The sequence below is a fragment of the Equus asinus genome, chromosome 24 (genome assembly GCF_041296235.1).
Source record: "Equus asinus isolate D_3611 breed Donkey chromosome 24, EquAss-T2T_v2, whole genome shotgun sequence".
NCBI classification, from domain to species: Eukaryota; Metazoa; Chordata; class Mammalia; order Perissodactyla; family Equidae; genus Equus; species Equus asinus.
Genome location: NC_091813.1, coordinates 56012667 through 56028038, shown reverse-complemented (window position 1 = coordinate 56028038; position 15372 = coordinate 56012667).

The following is a 15372-nucleotide window of genomic DNA, read 5'->3' as shown; positions in this document are numbered from 1 at the left end:
TTAACTGTTCTTCCTGCAGCCACTCCTGACCTCCAATTCTTTCACTACACTGCAGCCTGCGTGACCTCTTTAAAATACAAATCTTCATCTTCCTAGTGACTAATGGTGTTGAGTACCTTTTCATGTGCTTCTCTGTCATTTGCGGATCTTCTTTGAAGTGACTGTTCAAATCTTTTGTCTATTTATTTAATTGGGTTGTTTATCTCTTTACTGAATTGTAAGCATCCTTTATGTATTCTAGATAAAAATCAGTTGTTGAGCATGTCTTCTTCAAAAATTTTGTTTTCATTTTCTTTTTTGTGATAATGATTTCAATGGTGTGTCAAAATATATCAGGTGTACACATTAAATATTTGAAACTAGTTTTGTCAATTATATCATAGTAAAGCTATTTTTAAAAAACTAAATTTTATCTTGCCACTTTCCTGCTTAAACTCCAAATGGCTTTCTCCTGCTCTCAGTTAAAGACCAAAATTCCTAACATTGCCTATAACCAGGCCTCCTCCTAATCTTTGAAGGACTTCGAGTGAAAATCCAAATGGAGGCTTTATTGCCACATATCCAAGCAATAAAAGTTGAAGATCAAACGATGGCCCAGCGTTCCAGCCAGGACTCAAATGCTCTCCTCCCTCCCTTTCCCCACAGGCCAACCACCCTGCACTGCCTGCAGGCCTGAGTGTTAGTATAGATCTGGGGGGCAAGGCAGGCAGAAGCTGATCTGGAACCCAAGGTTTCCAGTCAGTGACTGGAATCCCCTAAACCTGGGATGGGAACTACCTTGGATTTGGTGCTGCGCTGACGTGAGCCTGAAGATGCCAGAGGCCACCATGAAAAGCCTGACATGAAACCAACCCAGATGAAACAAAGCTTATATAGTCAGACACCCTAGGACATCATTTGAGCCTTTGAACCAAGTCCCTGAAGCTAGCCCCATCTATGAACTTTTCATAACTTCTCTCCTTTGCTAAATCTAGACGACTAATTAATCCGTTTATGCAAACCATCCTGTATGGTAGAGGTTCTCAGACCAATTTATTTTGTTACATGAAAATATTCTTATATGTTCCATTTAATAAAACATGTTTAAACTGGTAAAATATTTAAGCATTATTCTAAAATATAATAAATCATTTCTTTTTCATAGTCCAAAAGTGTAAGATTGTAGAGAGCAGGGTCCATGCGTTAGACGTCTTCATCTTAACTCCTTATGGATCACAGTACTGAAAAACTTGTCCATTCTCATTGAAATCTTCTACTCTTTAGAAAAGGAATATGCGCTGATGATATATTTATTCTAACAAAGCATATATTCTTGTAATTCTGATTCTTGTATACTTTACGTAAAGCACGAAAGTCCAGCAATTTAGAGACAGCTTTTTTAGGTTGTATATTAATTTAGTAATAAGCAGAAGAGAATATTGCTATACAGATATTTCTAGTAGAAACTTTAGGAAAAACCACTTGACTGTTTTGTAATTCTGTAAACTGACATAGTTAACCTTAGTATTTTTAATCATTCAGGATATAATAGAGTTATGCCTAACAATGGTTGCTTTCAAATACTGGTTATTCACACTGATTCTTGAGGATTTGAATAGAAAAGAAAGTGAAAGAATAAAGAAGAGACTGTTGTGCTAAGGAGAATTCAACTAATAGATATTTTTTCCAATTTTCCTAAAGTGGGAGCAATTTATGGTTTTGTTATCGCAAATGCATCCACAGGCTTATAAAAGGTTTATAAAAGGAAAGATTGTGACAGATTGACCCTCTCTCAGGGCTGTTACTTTTATGTATTAACTAATGGCAATAAGGATCTAGAGAATCCATTACAAAGATTATTTTTAGTAGTGAACTAAAAGGAACAAAGAAAGAGAAGTTGCTTTGGGAGATCTTGGCAAAATCTCCACATGGGGCTGAATTTCCTGGCACCAACTTTATGGCAATTTTTCCTTCTTAAGAAAACAAAGGGTATTAATACATTTTAAACACTCTTCTTGAGCAAAGTAAGCCAATCAAGGTCATGACACTATTTCTTGTGAAATATCCAGGGACCTGCACCAAGAGAGACAAATAACATTCAAAGTACTTGCTTGAGGTTCTTTTTGTTACCAAATTACACAAAAATATTAATGGAATATCTCTATAGTAGGGAACTTTTCTTCTTTTTGCAACCTGTATAATCCCCAAGGAAGAATACCTAAACCTCTTTCTCACTTCTATCATGTTACTGTTTAGGAGGAAATTAAGGCTCATTGTTTTTAACTTGCTTTCTTTGATGTAAAAACACATACAATAGTCTGAGAGAACTTCCAAATGCATGATGTATTTATCAAGTGCAAGAGTAGGAGTGTTTCATGCCACATCATATATGGAAACCTGGTGCCAATTAGAATTGAGAATGCATGAAAATTGTCCTTTTGATGGATCCTCTGATCTGCTTAGTATGGATTATTATCGTTTTTAGATAAAAAATTTAGAAGAGTTTTTTTTTCCGGTTTTGTAATCCTTGAGTATTTCTGTTGTTTACTCTGCACATGAAATGCCAAAGTAAGCTTTGAGTAATGATTACCAGACAGGTAGCTATAAAAGGAAGGTATTAATCTGGGATCAGTTGAAGATTAAATAAACCACTCTAGCTATTTGTAACAGAAACAGGATGAAATATAGGGAATTAGACACTGACAAACTCTTAGAAGGATCGAAGGAATAGGTTTTAGCCTGAGGTGAGCTTTCAGGAAACTCTCAGAATACCCGTCACAGAAACTGGCCTGCTAAGGAACATTTGTCTCTACTATAATCAGAAAGCTGGAGAATCAGGGAGCTGCTTTCTCACCTGCGGGCTCCAGGAATATCCTGCCTTAGCTGTCATCCAGCAATGAGAGAGCTTCACCCAGAAATACTGGTTCCAGAGGCATGCCACATGGGCCATATCTCAACAGCAAAATGGATGTCTTGGGTGCATTTTCTCTTAATTGAGTTTTGAATTCACATCTTACACAAGTACGTATGATAGGCAGGGCTTAAATCAAGTGTGAGTGTATGGGAATTTGGGAAATGTCATTTTACCCTCTGCTCCCTTTGTGGGGCAGAGGTGACCACAGAAGGCAGTGGGAACAGAGGTCAGGTGAGCCAATCTACCACACCCCATCCACAACTCAGAGCTAATGGGATATGTTTTAAATGTGTTCGTTAAGAAGGGAGAATAAAGAAAAGATAGAGATATGGTATGCCTGGAAATATTCTGGGGTAGTGGTTCCTAAAGCAGAATTATCATTGGAATCACCTGGCAAGATTTATAATAACACAATTCCAAGGTTACCCAGAGAGATTTTGATATGGGTGGTCTTGGCAAGGCTGAACTTTCTACTGAAAACCAAAATCTTAGGTTGAAATTCTAGGTATGCTAATACATTTAACGCCTTGTGGTTTATAAAATAAATAGTATATTCCTGTTTGTCTAAATCATATTAATAAATTTGGATTCTAATATTTCTTCAATGATAAATACAAAGCAAGACTAGGAGAACAGCAATGCTATTAGTTCTTTGAGCCTACCGTTCCAGAAATAGCATGTGACTTATCCCAAGGGTGCTTCCACGTTAAAAATAATGTGTCATGTGATACTCAACAAGGAAGAAACATAACCCAACAATCCTAAGGATGAAATATATTAAATCAATGCCAACATGTAAAGTTCTATGTTGCAATGGAGAGTATCATCAATCATAATACGAATTTCTAGGATTCATGAAGTCTAATCAGCTCTTTTTTAATTTATATGGACACACTTCTGAGAACATTGAGAAGTCTTGCCCCAAGAGAGCATCTGGTCTCCTAGGCCTTCAGATGAATAAAATATTTTCATACTCATTTTCTGGGAGAAACAGAATCCTTAAATAAATATTTTCCATCTACATTTTAAGTCTTTGCAACACATAATTTTCGAGACAATTTATTGGAGTAGCTCTTGATATAGTTTGATCAGCAACATCATTATAAATCATAAATGGGCCATTGAGATTTGTGGTATTTTTCACCCAATACCCTATTGGAAAGTATAGTGTTATAAGCAGATCTTTGAATGCTAGTGATATAAAATTAAAATAAAATTGGGGCATTAATTTATGTATTTTTTTATTTCCAAAGCAGCTTGTGAAACTGAAACGATCAATTGAAATCATTATTATGATTACATTATTTTTGTTTTAAATGCATAGGAATAATTTTACAAATATTAGTGCCCATCAATTTGGTGAAGGTGAGCCTCCACTGGATATTGTTAAGAAAATGCCAGAATTTTGTCAATTTTCTGCTCTCATATTAATTTACCATCCTTTTGGAAATATTCAGTATCCTGAAAATAACAATTATAGACGTAAGTAAATATGAAGGATTTTGTGGAGCAATTGTAGTAAGTTAAGGTGCTTCTGGAACTCAAATACATTTGCTGAATGTATTTTATTCTGCCATTCAGATACATACAAGAAGTACTAATCTTTGAAGAAAGTAAAATGTAAAACATAAGTAATAATGCATTTTGTATGTTTACGTTTCCACAAATGGGGCTTACAAAGGAATATAATTACCTAAATTATAATTATAGTTTTTTTATAAATATAATTTATAAATTGTAAATAAGCCACAATTTTGGAAGATTATTTAATCTTAGAGGGTATATGCTTCTTTTATCCCTAGTCTAATCTGTAATATTTAAAACAAAATTGAAGGTGCATAGATGACATTATTTGGAAAGCCTTTCCATGCCCTATGGAAGTTCATGTCCCCTTAGAATATCTTTAAATTTCGTGAGGTGAGTTTTCATGAGTGACTTCCAGATTCTTGCCACTCCATCAATGGAAAACTTTGGAGTATGATTTGCCTTGCAATTTTGATGGGCTTAGCCTGTTTTGTACCGTGTCAGACAGTTGCAGAACTCTTGTCTCTTGCCTTCATTTCCACAGAGAAACCAACTGGCAGGAGACATTTGTGAATTTGGCATATTTTCCAAAAGTCTTGGGAAGACTTGAGAATGCACTGCAAAAAGCAAAAAATCTGTTTTTGTTTTTTTTTTTCAAATATGGATATCAATCTTTTTTTTTTTTTTTTTAAAGATTGGCACCTGAGCTAACAACTGTGGCCAATCTTTGGGGATTTTTTTCTTAAAGATTGGTACCTGAGCTAACAACTGTGGCCAATCTTTTTTTTTTTTTCTACTTTATCTTCCCAAATCCCCCCTGGTCCATAGTTGTATATCTTAGTTGCAGGTCCTTCTAGTTGTGGCATATGGGATGCCACCTCAACGTGGCCTGATGTGCGCTGCCATGTCCATGCCCAGGATCCGAACCTGCGAAACCCTGGGCCACCACAGCAGAGGGCGCGAACCCAATCACTCAGCCACGGGGCCGGCCCCCACCCCAAAAAACCCTTTTTTTGAATGCTCTAACATCCTCACTCCTTTCTCCATTTTTTCCTACAACCAAATTCCTATTCATTTATAATCCAGAGTACTCTAACCATATCTTTTACTTCCTTGGCACTTGTTTATCCATGACTACAGTATTGATTATTGAGGTTTTTCCCAACAAAAGACTACTCCTTCCCTACGAAAGAATTCTGTTGTAATCTGGCTGTTATCTGAAGTGTGAAATTTGTTTAATCATACTCCTTGGTTAATGTCATAACCTTATCATTTGTCCATACAGGGCCAATTTTCATTTACTTGGTTAGTTTCATAATTAATTATTTTCGTTAATGTAATAAACAAACACATGTGAGCCTTCTACCCAAAACAAAGCCTAGGACTTTGACAACAGCCATACGGTTTTCCTGAATTCATTTTCCTGCTTCCTCCCACCCAAAATACCCATCTTCCTGAGTCTCATGTTCATCATTTCTTTGCCTTATTTAGTTTTAGTGCATCTATATATTTTCCTAAAACATATATATTAGTGTAGTATTTTTATCTTTATAAACCATTATCTTTATAAAAATATAATATTCTAGGAATTAACTTTTACATCTGCAATAGTTTCTTTTGGCTACATTGCTTGAATTGGAATTCCTGGGTCATAGGTTAACCTTCAACTTTAGAAGAAAATGCCAAAGTGTTTTCCAAAGTGGATTCACCAGTTTAGGCTCCCACAAGTACATTCAAATCTTCCCCAACACTTAGTATTGACAGGCTTTTTAATGTTGGCCAATTAGATGCATATAAAATGACAATTATGTCTTGATTTGCATTTTCCTAATCACGGTTGAGGTGAACATCTTTTCATGTGTTTATTGGTCTATGAAGTTTCTTCCTCTGTGAAATATATCTGTTTATCTTCTACCCAATTTCATACAGGTTGTTTGTTTTCTTATTCTTATTCTTGGTCCTAACAATTTTAGAGTGTGGGTGTCATGAATAACTTCTGCCAGTTTGTAACTTTCACTTTCTTTAAAGTAGCTTTTGATGCTCAAAAGTTCTTACTTCAAATATGGCCAAATTTGTTAGTATTTTATTTTGTGGTCAATATCTTTTATCTTGTTTAAGGAAACAACCTACCAAAGGTCCAAAAGATAATCATCTTTATTTTCTACCAAGAATTTTAAAGTTTTGAGTCCTTAATTATCTGGAATATATTTTTATATATATCATGAGAATTTTATAGTTTTATAACAGTCCTAATATTTGGCAGAGTAAGTCTATTCATGGGCCTTTATTTATATATATATATATTAGAATTTTATTAACATCATGAAAAATTTTGGGTTTTTTAATTGGAATTGCATCTACTTTATAGATCAATTTGAAAGAGTTGACACCTTTATGATATTGACTTCCTATTCATGAAAATGATGTATCTATTTACATACATAGTCTTTAATATTGTGTAATAATGTTTTATAATATTCCCCATAGGGTTTTTATACATATTTTATAGATTTATTCTTAGATAACTGAGGTTCCTTGAGACTACTGAAAATGATGTCTTCTCCTTAATTATATTTTTCTAGTACTTTGTTGCTGTTATATAGAAATATGACTGAGTTTTGTATACATCTTATTTCTAGCCTACTTTCTACATTATTCTATTATTTTTAATAATCCATAGGTTATTTTTCTATGTAAATAATAACCTATGCAACTAATGATATTTTAGTTTACTCTTTTCTGATTTAATTTTTCTTACGATATTATTGTAATGTCTAAAAACTTCAATTCAAAGTCAAATATAAGCTGTCACATAGGACATTGTTGTCACATTCCTGATTTTCAAAGGAAAGTTTCTAATGATCACCTATTTATTAAGTCATTTCCAAGCGTTTTGTAGTTAATCTTTTTTCAGGGTAAACACTTTCCCTTAAATTCCTAGTTCTCTAATTATTTCTATTATGAATGAGTCTGCTGGTGGGCCATATGCCTTTTGCCATCTAATGCAGTATGGTCTTTAATAAGGCCTAAAACAAAGCAAGAAAGTCTTTGATCTACCCCACCATCTGCCACCCGGCTATGAGATGCTATGTCTGTGTCAACCAGAAACCTAGCAAGAAGTTTTTCCTTGGATATTGTGAACAGGAACATTACATTTTAGATTATTATAGTTCTGCTTCCTCTTTCCTGCACTTTCTGTCTTCTCCCTCTAACCTCTTGAAATTAAAGAAGGAACAGAAGTAGCGTATTGCACCATAGGAAGTGTGGTTCCTACAAACAAGGTGGTATCATCTTGAACAAATACTCAAAACCCACTTAAAGAAGTAAATGATGGATATCATAGTTTTCCTGCACAGAACATGTCAAAAATGTCAGAGAATTTGGCAGTGAGGGCAGAAGAATATCCCAACTCATTTCAAAGTTGTTTCACAACTGGTAGCTGATCCATCAGCTTATCTTCCAGCTGAGATAGCTAGCTCAGATAGCTCCTCTATCTGAGAGGAGGATCTTGCCAGTGACCATCTGGGCAGCAAGTTTAGTAAAAAAAAAAAAAAAAAAAAAAAAATCCACTCCCATTGTTTGTGACAAAAACCACGTCTGATGATTATTTCTCTTTGTTTAAAGAGGAGAGATGGAAAATAACAATCAAATGCAGCACGAAATCTGTGGCATATCTACAAAAAAGTAGAGGACACTATCATAAAGACAGAGAATAAGAGTACACCCTCGAAAAAATGATTTATCAAAGAAACAGAAGGAAAAAACAGAAAAGTGTCTCTTTGGTATATCAATATGTACACGTGGCTTGGATAAAACAGGAGCGAGAACCCATAAGAAAGGAACAGATTGAAATAAAAATATGAGCCAATTGAAAACAGACAAAAAAAGGGCCGAGATTCAAAAATAAGTTGGATGTGGTCAGAAGATTCAAAGAAATTAATAACTAAATAGAAGAAGCTAGATCAACCAAGGAGACAGTAATAAATAGCATGATATTGAAATTTCCAGAATGTAGAGAGATGTTATGGGTAGTGAAGCGAAAATGTTGGACATGAAGAGAATGAAAATACAGCCTAATAATTGCAGATATTACAAAGAAGGACATCAAAACAATTGGAATAAGATACGTAATAAACAAAATCATAATTGAGGAAAACTTTCTGTAACAGTATATAGAGCAAAATGCCACGTCATTTGAGATAACGAATGAAAATAAAACTGAAATTCTCTAACGGTAACAGTATTTTTTAATGAAATGTAATCAAATAAGTAAATGTAAAAAATAAGGAAAAAAGCCAATAAACATTCAATCAGAGGAAGAGATGCATAAAATGTTATAAGAAGTATGGCCGACCATAGTCTTTTCCATTGCAGCATTTAGATACCAAGTAAATATAGAATAATGTCACAGAGTTTTTGGAAAAAGCTGTGGCCCAATTTTTTTTCATTATAGCTGAATGTAGAAGAGATTTTCTCTTTGAAAATCAATCAGCAGGCATTCTCATTATACTGTTTTTGTGTGGTGTTTGTCTGCAGGAAAAGAGTATATTAAGCAACGGACTTGAGAACTCAATTTATTCTACAATTATATTTCTCTTGCAAAATAGTAAATATTAATTGCAGGCGTCAGTCTGGATGGCCTAATTGACTTGCATCTGCCCCTGAGACAAGATCAAGGTTTGCTGTCAATTCATGTTTCGAAATCCTTGGGAACAAGACCAGATTCTGAACAATGACAGACACTTGAAGGAAATGGCTTTGAACTCATAGGAAAGATACACAGGTACAGCACTTCCTTGAGGTGGAGGATTGTGGGTGTGGGAAGGGAGGCTCTCTTCAGTTTAAGCAACCATGTTCAAAACTCCATTGTTTTGCTTACCGTGTCAAGGGAAATCATATAGTTTTTATCAAAGAAAGGATGGATCATAAAAGATTGAAGTAATGCTTCAGTTCAGAATTTCTTGGGGATCTTTCAGGAGAGGATTGTGCTTCTATCTCTTTGAACATTATCTTTGCAAAACTTGAACAGATCAGGGGCCAGCCTGGTGGTGCCGAGGTTAAGCGTGCACTTTCTGCTTCGGGTCCCGGGGTCTGCCAGCCCTGATCCCGGGTGCGGACACGACACCGCTTGGCACGCCATGCTGTGGTAGGAATCCCACGTATAAAGTGGAGGAAGATGGGCACGGATGTTAGCTCAGGGCCAGTCTTCCTCAGCAAAAAGATGACGATTGGCAGATGTTAGCTCAGGGCTGATCTTCCTCAAAAAGAAAAAAATACTTGAACAGATCAGAATTGAGTTAAAATTTATAAATTCTTTCAGAAAGGATTCTCATTATTATATGTAGTCTTTCCATTTACAGACCATAAGGTTTTAGCTCCATGTATTCAAAGTTCTTTCAGTAATATGTATATTTTCTATATAAAAGTCTATGTTCTCAATCTATTTATTCTCTTCAAGATATGCTTCAGTTGCAAAAAGAATTAAGACAAAAACTCCATAACCCAGGAATTAGCACTTTTAATCTTAAATCTATACAAATCCAGTACTTAGAAAAATTAATATAATAATCTTTGGCTGTCCTATATTAAAATCCTATTATGAGAAGATTTTCTTGCTTTGACTTTGAAAGATTACCGTCCAGGCTCAAAACATACTGTTTCTTCCACTGGCAATCTGTGTATTTATCCTTAGATAAATTATCTAACCACTTTAGCATTTGCATCATAGTCTGGAAATGATGGTGTTACTCTGGATCACCAATTAGGTTTCTTTTTTCTCTAATGTCCTAGGAGTCTTTAGTATGTAGGGGAATAGAATTTGCTACTCCAAAATGTATCTCTTTGGCTTGATTATTTTTAAGAACAAAGAAGTCAGGAAGAAGCTTTGACCCACCCTCTAACTGCCTAAAAGAATTTAAGTTAGAAGGCCTGTTCCAGGAAGAAGCTATGACCTAGATAACTATAGTATACCACGAACTAGGTGTGGTAGACAGGGAGGAACCTAGCAACACTCATTTAATCAAAGTCCTCTCCACATCTGGTTGTCTTTGCAAGGCAGGCAGACGTTTGTTTACCAAACATTTGCTTTTCCATCTCCATGTGAATTACCTTCCTCCCCTCCCCTTTGAAGTATCAAACCACTGCCCCCAACATCCGCCTTTGGCTTTAGCTGAAGATGGTATTTAAGTGGTGGCTGTGGCCATTCAGTTTTCCTAGGTTTCTCCCATGTACACGTTACTAAATTTGTTTGATTTTCTCCTGTTCTGTTTCATGTCAATTTAATTCTTAGACCAGCCAGAAGGACCTAGAAGATGAGAGGAATATTTCTGCCTCTCCTACAGATACTTCTAGATTATGTTGGTTCATTTGCAAATTTAACTTGAGGGAAACCCTACCTGAGAAGTTAAGACATCTTTGACGTGTGTATGTTGTCACCTCGTAGGAGCCTCACTCTTCATTCATCATGCACTCACCCAGAGGCACTCAGGATTCTAATTCAGGGGAAACAAAACAATTCTACTGAAGTAAAACTTGGAGATAAAAAATATTTGTAATGTTTTTATGAGGATAAAATTGGAGAGGGGGCGAGAAGGAACTAAATAGCTGTTTGAGTTTCTCAGGTAAATAAAGCTAAATTTAACCTGGAAATCTCAAAAATTTTGCTTCACCATAAGTTTTATTAAATATTTAATTATCTACTTAATGAGGACTGTAAACTAACCATTTGCAAAATTGCAAAATCATGAATTTTCAGTTGTTGTATATGCTCAATTCACCATTTTCTTTCAAGTGTTTATGGCTAATAAAATAGCCATAGTCAGCATCAAAGGGAACACTTGGCAAAGACTCATTTTATTGTTCACATCAATTTTGAAACAAGTAATTCACTGAAGAAGCCTCACTTACAGAGTCATGCCTCAAAAACCTTCATTTTCTTATTTCTCACATTTTGTAGTTTTTTCATTATATCCATTTTATTAATTTTATTTAATTTGAATAAAAATAGTTCAATATAGTATAACAAATTGAGATATTTACTCTTTTAAAAAAAGAGCCACTGGGGCCTGACCCATGGCATAGTGGTTAAGTTTGGCACGCTCCACTTCAGCCGCCCAGGTACACAGGCTGGGATCCTAGGCACGGACCTACACCACTTGTCAGCCATGCTGTGGGGGCAACCCACATATAAAGTGAAGGAAGATTGGCAAAGTTGTTAGCTCAGGGCTGATCTTCCTCAACAAAGAAAAAAAAAGAGCCAGTTATAAAAAACTAGATGCTCAACTGACCGATTTAAAAATAAATGCAAATTACTCCTCAGCCATATTTTTTAGAGTCAAAAATGAAATGAAAAGATTTACAGCTAATAAGCAAAAAGTGGCTATAAAAAAATGCTGAAAAAGATTAAGTTAATCCTAAAGAAGGCAGGAACAGAGGAAAAAAGGAACAAAGAACAGATAGAATTTAACATAGAAAACAAAAAGCAAGACAGTAGAATTAAAAAAAACAACCCAAGTATATGCTAGCAGTAAGAAATTTTACTTTAATTATAAAATCACATAGGCTACAAGTAAAATGACAGAAAAAATATCATGCAAATGCTCATCATAAGAAAGCTGAAGTGCTTGTGTTATTATGAGGCAAAGTAGACCAAGACAAGGAACCTTACTAGGGATTAAGAGAGACATATTATAATGATGAAAGGTGATGCGGGGTCGGTGAGCCGAGGAGTCGAAAGAAAGATTTCTTAGACTCTCAAGATCTGGCAGTAGTGCTCTTTTATTTAGAGAATAGTGTGGAATAGCATGGGGACAGGGCCCATGGGCAGGCAGAGCAGCTGCTGCTGCCCCCACTGGCATGGGGACAGGACCCATGGGCAGGCAGAGCTGGTGCGTGGGGACAGGACCCACGGGCAGTCACAGCTCCTGCTGCTGCCCCCGCTGGCATGGGGACAGGACCCATGGGCAGGCAGAGCTGGTGCATGGGGACAGGACCCACGGGCGGTCAGAGCTCCTGCTGCTGCCCCGAGTTGAGGGCTAGGGCTAATTTTATAAGGCATGGGTACGTGACTTATTTTTACTGGAGAAAAGAAAAGATGATGTAAAAAGTCATTAAATGATTTCAGTGCAGATGGGTTCTGGTTATTGTGCGGTCATATAACTTTAGATACGAATCTGGCCATACAGATTGGCATGTAGGTGAGGATGCCCTGGGCTTCTCTCCCTGGGGCGGTCCTAATTTATACCATAAAAAAGTCCACTGGGTCGTATAGTTTGGCATGTAGGCCAGGTCACCTTGGGCTTCTCTAGCTGGGGCAGCCTTAATCCACATCAAAAGGGTCAGTTATTCAATTACTATTTCTTGCAAAGGGGCTTGAGAAACATTTTAGAGTGATGAAAATACTCTCCATCTTGATTAGTTTGTTAGATACTTGGGTGTGAACATTTGTCAAAATCATCAACTGTACACTTTCAATGGATACATTTGTTGTATGTAAATTATATCTTAATAAAAGTTAAAAAGGAAAAAAAAGATGACATTTGCCAAATGAACCATAAGTGGGCTAGAGTTGTATTATAGCATAATAATTTGAAACAAATGCTCTGGAGCCAGACTGCCAGGAGCTAAATCCTGCTTCTGCTCCATACTGTAAATAAGATTAACTGAATTAATTAACTTCTCTGTTTCTCGGTTCCTCTTTAGAATGGGTATTGTCATAGTTAAATGGTCATTGTAAGGATTAAATGAGTTAATACAAATAAAGCGCTTAGAATAGTGAACCAGCAAGTACTCAATAGACGTTAGCTCTTATATTCTGTATCCTCTGCTTAACCCTGATTAACAGTAGGTGCTTCTGACAATTTGTAACATTACTATAATACATTCAAAGGAGAAAAATAAGAAGACAAAGAGAAAGAGGAAGAAAAAAATAGCCCTTTATTGCAAATCAACTTTTAACCCAGGAATTAACTAGAATTCATTTGCATGTCTGGATTTTTAACTTGAGCAATGACAAACCTCTTCCTGTAATTTGATTTGCGTAGTTGGCACACACCCTATAGGGAAAGTTGGCAGCCAAATACAATTTAGAATTAGTGCCGAGAATTCTTGTTAGTTAATTTGGAAACTCTGAGGAAGAACCTTTGGGCGCTGTACTGTCACGGTACACCTAGAATGTGCTTAATAAGTATATTTGAATAGATTAATGAATGGGAGGGCATGGGACACATTCTGAGTATATGACACTAGTGGCTGTGCTTTGTAAATTTACAAGGGAAAGACCCAAGAGGAGAACAAAATATGATGTTGTTGATCCCAAGGGATCTTGTTTCTTTAAGACTCTACTTAAAGCACTGTGTAGCTCTACCATTTTCCACTATAAAATTTAGAAGCAGACCTGCTAATTTGTGTCCTGTTGAACAACTGTCTCTAGATAATTTTTTATTTCACACTCTATCAATAAAATGCTTGTTAACCTCATATATGTGTATTTATTCATTGATAACTTGCATGAGTATATTGCCATATTAAGAGTATGAATATTATAATACATATTAAATAGAAATTGCTGAGAATGAGATGAAATAAATAATATTTTATATATTGTCTTGCTAATTACTTTATATATCGCCTTGCTAATTACTTCGTGTTACTGTTAGCTACTATTTTGAGGCCAAATGTACACTTAGGGTTGAGGATTATCTTCAGCAATAGAGGACATAAATTCACATTTCAAGTGGTCTTCTTGTAATTGTGAAGTTTCTTAGCCAAATTTTTTTTTGTTAAAACTATTTTTATGCTCCCAATTTATGCCTTAGAATGTGGCTGGTAAGAATTTGCACTAGGAATGGAACACATATTGGCCCTCACTTTCTTTTGTTAGGTCATATATTATTAGCATCGTTTTATATTTTATTTTTTATATATTTTTTTATTGTGGTACCATTGGTTTATAACATCATATAAATTTCAGGTGTACATAACTATATTTCGATTTCTGTGTTGATTACATCATGTTCACCACCCAAAGACTAACTACAATCTATCACCCTACACGTGTGTCTAATGACCACTTTCACCATCCTCCCTCTCTGCTTCCCCTCTGGTGACCACCAATCCAATCTCTGTCTCTTTCTGTTTGTTTATCGTTGTTATTATCTTCTATTTACGATTGAGACTATATGGTATTTGACTTTCTCCCTCTGACTTATTTCACTTAGCATAATACCCGCACAGTCCATCCATGTTATTGCAAATGGCCAGATTTTGCCCTTTTTATGGCTAAGTAGTATCCCATTGTGTATATATACCACATCTTCTTTATCCATTCATCCCTTGATGGAAACTTAGGTTGCTTCCAAGTCTTGGCTATTGTGAATAATGCTGCAGTGAAGATCAGGGTGCATATATCTTTATATATCTTTGACCTCTTGCTAAAAGATCTACTCTTTTACTCTCCTCCTCCCACATTCTATGTTTTTCATATCATATTTAACCTCTTTTTGTGCCCATGTTCCCATTACCCTCTTATCATGGAAATAGATAATTTTAATACTTTTGTCTTTTGACCTTCATATTAGCTTCATAGGTGGGTGATCTGGAACTTTTACTGTATTTTTGTATTTACCACTGATTTTATGGGTGTTTTTCTTTTTTTGATAACTTTATTATTCCTATTTTTGGTCTTCTCTTTCCCACTTAAATGAGTCCCTTTAACATTTCTTGTAGGGGTGGTTTCTTGGTGATAAACTCTTTTAGTTTTTGCTTGTCTGGGAAATTTTTTCTCTCTCCTTCCATTCTGAATGATAACCTTGCTGAGTATAGTATTTGGGCTATAAGTTTTTTCCTTTTAGCACTTTAAATATATCATGCCACTCCCTTCCAGCCTGTAAGGTTTCTGCTGAGAAGTCAGCTGATGGCCTTATGGGGTTTCCTGGGTATGTGACTTATATTTCTCT